This window comes from Dipodomys merriami, unplaced genomic scaffold (genome assembly GCF_024711535.1).
Source record: "Dipodomys merriami isolate MVZ:Mamm:240054 unplaced genomic scaffold, mDipMer1.0.p SCAF_1, whole genome shotgun sequence".
NCBI lineage: Eukaryota > Metazoa > Chordata > Mammalia > Rodentia > Heteromyidae > Dipodomys > Dipodomys merriami.
In genome coordinates, this window is record NW_027202270.1 from 83,689,007 (window position 1) to 83,695,866 (window position 6,860).

Sequence of the window (6,860 nt, forward strand, 5' to 3'; positions counted from 1 at the left end):
TTACAGCAGTAATAAGAAACTAGTATAGTACCTTTCTCCCATTTCCAGCTGAAGGACTTGTGTAATTTGTCTGTAAAGCAGTCCTGTAATCATTTGTTGGGATTCTTGTCATTTATTTACAAGAGAGAGGCACAATTGTGGGTACCCTTGCCAAACACTTGGGAGAGAGAAGTTGTAAATGCTAGCACTTCTGTATTCATCCTTGGGACAGAGTTTCCTAGCAGTGTAAACTTGGATTCAATTGGAATTCTACAGAACTTGAAACTTCTTGAGGCAAGGTATTTTTTTAAACAAATCAGACATCTGGTGGTGGCATTTTTCACACCTCAATGTGGCAAGGATTTGAATCCAACATTCTCTGCTTTAAGAATGCCCGCTGATAATTCCAGCTGATAAAGAGCTTTCTTACTTTCCATCTACATTGGCTCACACTTAGAATCCTAGCTACCTAGGCAGCTGAGATCTGAGGATCACAGTTGAAGCTAGCCCAGGCAGGAAAGTCCATGAGACTCTTATTCTCAAGCACCAAAAAAAGCTGAAAGTGGAGCTGAGATTCAAGTGGTAGAGTGCTAGCCTTGAGCAGAAAAACTCAAGGACAGTGCAAGCTCAGAGACAGTATCCAACCTCTGATTTCAAGCCCAGGAACAGAAAATAATTAAAAAAAAAAAAAAGAATATCCTTTGATAATTCCAGCTCAGACACTTTCTTGATTATTCATCCAAAATAGACAAAGCACGGCAGTGTACCTACATTTGTTTGTTTTTCTTAATTCTTTTTAAGTGCCTTTTGATGATAAGCAATGAGAATATAGAGGGTTTTAGTCCAACTTCTTTTTCTTCAACTCTATGTAACTACTTTACATGTCAGAATGGGTTACCATGACAATATTTTCCAAGCCCTAATGGAACTGAATTGCACTATTGAAGATGCCCAGGAGAAAATACTAATAACCTGAGAAAGTCTAATCATTTTATAGAGCCCCAGGGTTACTAAAATGGAAGGATATATACATTTCTCTGGGTGATCAGGAAGTGTTACACCCCGCTTCCAGCTCACATAAAACACAGTGTGGGAAGCAACACACCATCCTTAAATTCCTTCATCTCCCTATCTATCTCTGAGCCATCATCCAAGCTGCTCAAATGACAAACGACATAGCTGAGTAATATGCCATTGAGTAGATTTGCCTCTTTGGATGTTTTTGCACATCTGCTGATGGACATTGGTTGCTTCTATCTTTTTAACAATTGTCATTGTAAAGGTGATATACAGCGGGGTTACAGTTACATAAGGTGATACATGTATTTCTTTTTGAACAGTGTTACCCCCTCCCTCATTTTCTTCCACTTCCCCCACCCTGACTCCCCTCCCTGCCACAAGTTGTAAAGTCCATTTGCAACATAGTGTGTAGTGAGTACCACTGTTGCATTGGTTCACCCTTTGTCCTACCGTTTCTGTGAGTCTCCTTCTCTTCCCCAAATCAGATAAATTTATATACAAGACTAAGGGTACAGAAATCAAAAACAGTGACAACAGGGAATAAATCAAATTGTGGGGGGGAGAAAAATATAACTGTAAATAGTGCACTAAAAAAATCTCTGGTTTACATTTCTTGGAGTTCATTTCGATAGGCATCATTTTATATTGTCATATGCATTGCTTCTATCTTTGGTTATTCCAAATAGAGCTTTTATGCACATTTATGTACAAATTTTGTTTGGAAATCTGTTTCAAATGTTTTGGATATATGACTAAAAGTAAAATTTTTGGAATGTGATTTTTTTATTGCACTTGTTTACAACCAGCCAAACAATTTTCCACTGTAGCTGCACTGTTTTACATTATAGTATATTATCTGAGGGTACTAGTTTGTCCATATCCTTGCCAACATTTGTTCTTTTACTTTTGTTTGGGTTTTTTTTTAACTGTATTTTTTTTGTCTTTTCTTTTTTGGTACTGGGGATCGAACCCAGGACGTTGCACTTGCTAGGCAAGCGCTTTGCCACTGAGCTACATCCCAGCCCATTCAACATCTTTTTGTATGCTTGTTTTTTTATATATCTTTGTTGGAGAAATAACTATTTCTTTGCCCTTCGAAAAATTTAGTTTTGGGGCTGGGAAGGTGGCTCAGTGGTAGAGCGCTTGCCTTGCATGCCTGAGGCCCTGGGTTCGATTCCTCAGCACCACATAAGCAAAAAGGAAAAAAAAAGCCGGAAGTGGCGCTGTGGCTCAAGTGGTAGAGCGCTAGCCTTGAGCTGAAGAGCCCAGGCCCAGAGTTCAGGCCCCATGACCGGACCCAAAAAAAAAAAATTAGTTTTGGCTGGGCGCCAATGGCTCATGCCTGTAATCCTAGCTACTCAGGAGTCTGAGATCTGAGGATTGCAGTTCAAAGTCAGCCTGGACAGGTGAGTCCCTGTGAGCCTCTTATCTCCAATTAATCACTAAAAAACCAGAAGTGGCGCTGTGGCTCAAGTGGTAGACTTCTCATCTTGAGCTGAAGAGCTCAGGGACAGAACCCAGGCCCAGTGTTCAAGCCCCAGGGCCAAAAAAAAAAAAAAAAAGTTTCGTCGTTCTTGTTGGGCAGAAAGGAGATTTTATATATTTGGGGATACTACAATCATCAGGTGTATGATTTGCAAATAGTTTCTCCCATTGTGTGGTTTCTCTTTTCAGTTCCTTTTTTTTTTTTTAAGCTGTTACATCAACTTTATTCTCAGAGTCAATCTAAATGATTTAACAAAGCTCTATCGTTGCCAACTATTGTAGGAATCATATTCCTTCTTACGTGTACCAAAACTCATACACATTGAGTTCTGGGTTACAAAAGAGGATTTACTTTCTTTTCACTTTTCACTTTCTTACTGGTGTATTCTGATACACAAAATTTTTCATTTGGATCATATCCAGTTTGTCTATTTTTTTCCTACTTGCTATGCACTTGTTTGTTTGTTACTTTTTTTGGTGCAGGTTCTGAGGCTTGAACTCAGGGCCTTGGCACTCTGAGCTTTTGTGCTCAAGGCTAGCACTCTACCACCTGAGCCACAGCTCCAGTTCCAGCTTTTTTGTGTATGCTTAATTGACGAGTCTCACAGACTTTTCTGATTGGTCTGGCTTTGAAAAGTGATCTTCGGAATTCAGCCTCCTGAGTAGCTAGGATTACAGGCATGAGCCAGTTGCACCCAGCTCTTAATTGTCTTATTAAGAAACCATTTCCAAAGCCGAGATCATATACGCCTTCTGGTAGGTTGTCTTCCAAGTTTCAATCTTGGATCCTTTTTATTTTATTTAATTTTTGTTTATGATGAGTTAGGAATTCAACTTCATTCTCTTACACGTGGATGTCCAGTTATTCCACTACCATTTACTGAAGAAGAGATATTCTTCCCCTCCTCCTCCCTCTCTTCCCCCCTGCCCTGTTCCCATTTACTATTACCTTCTGTCTCCAATTCCCATCACAGTCACCAACAGGCCAGCTGCATTGCAGCCACCCATGTTGTGAAACAAGTCTTTATTCTACCTTGTAACAAAGTAAGACACAATTGATAAGGACAATCAAGAGTGGTTTTTCAACTGCTGGCATCAAGGATGACATTTTTGTCTACCCTGCCCCAACAACTATTTAATGTCAACTATGCCCAGATAAGATTCATCTTGTCCTTCTTCTCAGTATGTCTGATGCCCCTCACACTGGTGGGTGTTCTTCCACATGCACCTAACCACAACCGAGCTTATCCAAAGCACATATCTAGCCCTGCTTTGCCCATGTAAAGCACATTGCTTCACGACCATGGATATTAATTCTCACATCATGTAGGACATTCCTTTTACCCTTCGGTTCCCTGCGTTCTCCTCCTCCTTCCTTTTTCTTACCCATGGACAATTTCTTCTCTACCTCCTCCAGGAAGCCTCCTCTGATTTCTTTTGCTCCATTTTTACTTTTCTATAAATACGTTGTTCAGATGGCAAATTATGACACTTCCTTAGGCACCATCTTTGAACCTGTTTGATGAGCTTCAAGTGGTGTCTTCTGCATCCACTTCATCTTGGGTGTTCCCAGTCAAATTCCCCAGGATGCAGAAAAAGAATAGAATGAGGAAAGGCAATCATTCCCCTCAAGAGGGAAGCAAGCAGAGGGGGGGCCAGGGGAGCCCATGAGAAGCTAGGTGTCTTCTGAGAAATTCACCTCCTGACACCTGTGTTCTTTTAGCACTCACTCAGAGTTGTCGCATCAAGCCTTGTGCCTCCACATCTCTGCTAGACAAGCATGTGGAGTAGCTTGAAGGAAAAGGGGGAAGTCTACAAAGAGAATCTGGAATGTCTTCTCTATCCCTCAGAGATAAAAAAAAAAATCTCTCATAATAGGAAAACAACAGAGCACTCAAACAGTATTGTTCAGGGCAAAAGTTGCCCAAAGGAAGAGCATCCAAAGACCAGACTTTCTTTTTTTTTCTTTCCTTTTTTTGACCAGCCCTGGGGCTTGAACTCAGGGCCTGGGCACTGCCCCTGAGCTGCTTTTGTGTAAGGCTAGCACTCTACCACTTGAGCCACAGCACCACTTCCTGCTTTTTCTGTTTATGTTGTACTGAGGAATCGAACCCAGGGGTTCATGCATACTAGGCAAGCACTCTACCACTAAGCCACATTTCCAGCCCAAACCAGACTTTCTAAAAAGCCAAGGCAAGAAAAACTCAGACTTGGGAAGATAAAAAGAATATGCCTGGTCAGGTGCCGGTGGTTCATGCCTATAAACCTAACTACTCAGGAGGCTGAGATCTGAGGATTGTGGTTCAAAGCCAGCCTGGGCAGGAAAGTCTCTGAGACTCTTAACTCTAATAAACCACTAGAAAAATGGAAGTGGTGCTGTGACTCAAGTGGTACAGTGCTAGCCTTGAGCTAAAGAGCTGAGGGACAGTGCCCAGGCCCAGAGTTCAAGCCCTATGACTGATTCAAAACAAAACAAAACAAAAAAGAATGTGCCTGGTATGTGTTGGAATTAGAAATTATGCACATCATAGCAACACAGGCAGAGGCACGGTAATGGTTCTCTCCTCTCACCCACAGAAGAGCAAATTCCAGAAAAGAGAAGGCTCAGAACAACAGCATAGATAGGGCCTAGCCAGCTGGGGTGATCTATGCGAGTTGAAAGTACTATTCCCTCCCTCCCACTTAGTGCCAATCAGCACACCAGACAGCTGGAACCTCGAAAGCCTTTCTCTGCAGCTCTAAAATTTGAATTCATTTGAGAAGCTTTGTGTGAAGGGATAAAAGTCTAAGACTTCTGGAAATCAGAGTATCTTCTGCCCCAGAGATCCTGGGACTTGCATTGAGGCTTTCACCTTGAAGTCAGAAGCAAGATTAAACCAGTGAATCTCTCAATGATGTAATGCTTTTCTTTAAAATTTTACAGCCACCAGCAAGCAACATAGCACATTGGAGAGTCCCTTCCTCCCTCCCTCCCTTCCTCCCTCCCTCCCTTACTCCCTCCCTTCCTCCCTCCCTTCCTTTCTTTCTTCTTCTTTTTGTTCTGGTCCTGGGGCTTTAACTCATGACCTGAACACTGTCCCTAAGCTTTTATGTTCAAGACTAGCACTCTACCACTTAAACCACATTTCTGCTTCTGGCTTTTTGCTGGTTAATTGAAGATGAGAGTCCCACAGATTTTCATACCCCTAGGCTGGCTTTGAGCTGTGATCCTCCAATCTTAGCCTCCTGAGTAGCTAGGATTATAGGCATGAGCCACTGGTGCCCAGCATGCTTGCTTGCTTGTTTCCTTGCTTCCTTCCTTGCTTCCTTCCTTCCTTCCTTCCTTCTTTCTTTTTCATTTTGTTTTGTGTTGGTAAGGCCTTGTGCTTTTGCTTGACTTTATCACTCAAGGGTAATGCTCTACCACTTGAATCACACTTTCACTCTTGGCTTTTTGTTATTTATATAGATGAGAGTCTCGGGGCTGGTTCTGACACTCAATCCTCAGATGGGTATTCAGATCCTGAGTAGCTAGGATTATTGTTATGAGCCACCAGCTGTCTTTGTCTTTTCCTTTTATTTTTTTCCTCTTAGCTACAGAGAGGAAGATTTTTATCAAGCCATTTCCATTTACACATGCAATGGATTCTACCCAGTCTCACCTTCTATCACTTCCTTCCTCCAATTCTCTTATACAATTTCAGCGGGATTCCTTGCTCCTTTTATTGTGTATATGCAGATCCTGGGGCTTGAACTTAGGGCTTGGGCACTTTAGCTTTTTTTTTTTTTTTTTCCTCAAATCTATCACTCTATCACTACTTGATCCACAGCTCCACTTCTAGTTTTTTGGTGATTAGTTGGATATAAGATTTCAGGGCCTAAATTGGGTGGGGGGAGGGGGGAGGCGGGGAAGGGAAGTGAAGGGTAAACAAAGGAGGAGGCTGCAATGCTTGGTAAGAAATGTATCCATTATCCTGCCCATGTAATTGTAGCCCCTTTGTACAGTATGTTCTCAAATAAAATAAAATACAATTTAAAAAAAAAAAAAAAAAAGATTTCAGGGCCTTTCTTGCCCAGGCTTTGAACCACAATTCTCAGATCTCAGCTTCCTGAGTAGCTAGGATTACAGGCATGAATCACCAGGGCCAGGCTTCTTGTTCCATTCTCATACATGCAAATTACGTGCCTACATGGACTATATTCATGTGCACTCACTTTGCAAGGATATTTCTTGATAGCTCTTTGTATATATTCTATAAATCTCTGTGAGTGTGGGCCTGCACACAACTAGTATAGGGTTTGAACTCAGGGCCTGAGCACTATCATTTAGATTTTTTTGTTCAAGGCTAGCACTCTACCACTTGAGCCACAGATCCACTTCTAGTTTTTAGTGGCTA

General features: G+C 41.7%; 1 pseudogene; it reads right to left on the reverse strand.

The window, feature by feature from the left end:
• Positions 1–2,770: 2,770 nt before the first annotated feature.
• On the reverse strand, positions 2,771–2,887 carry LOC138835285 (small nucleolar RNA SNORA40; annotated as a pseudogene).
• Between the last annotated feature and the right edge of the window lie 3,973 nt (positions 2,888–6,860).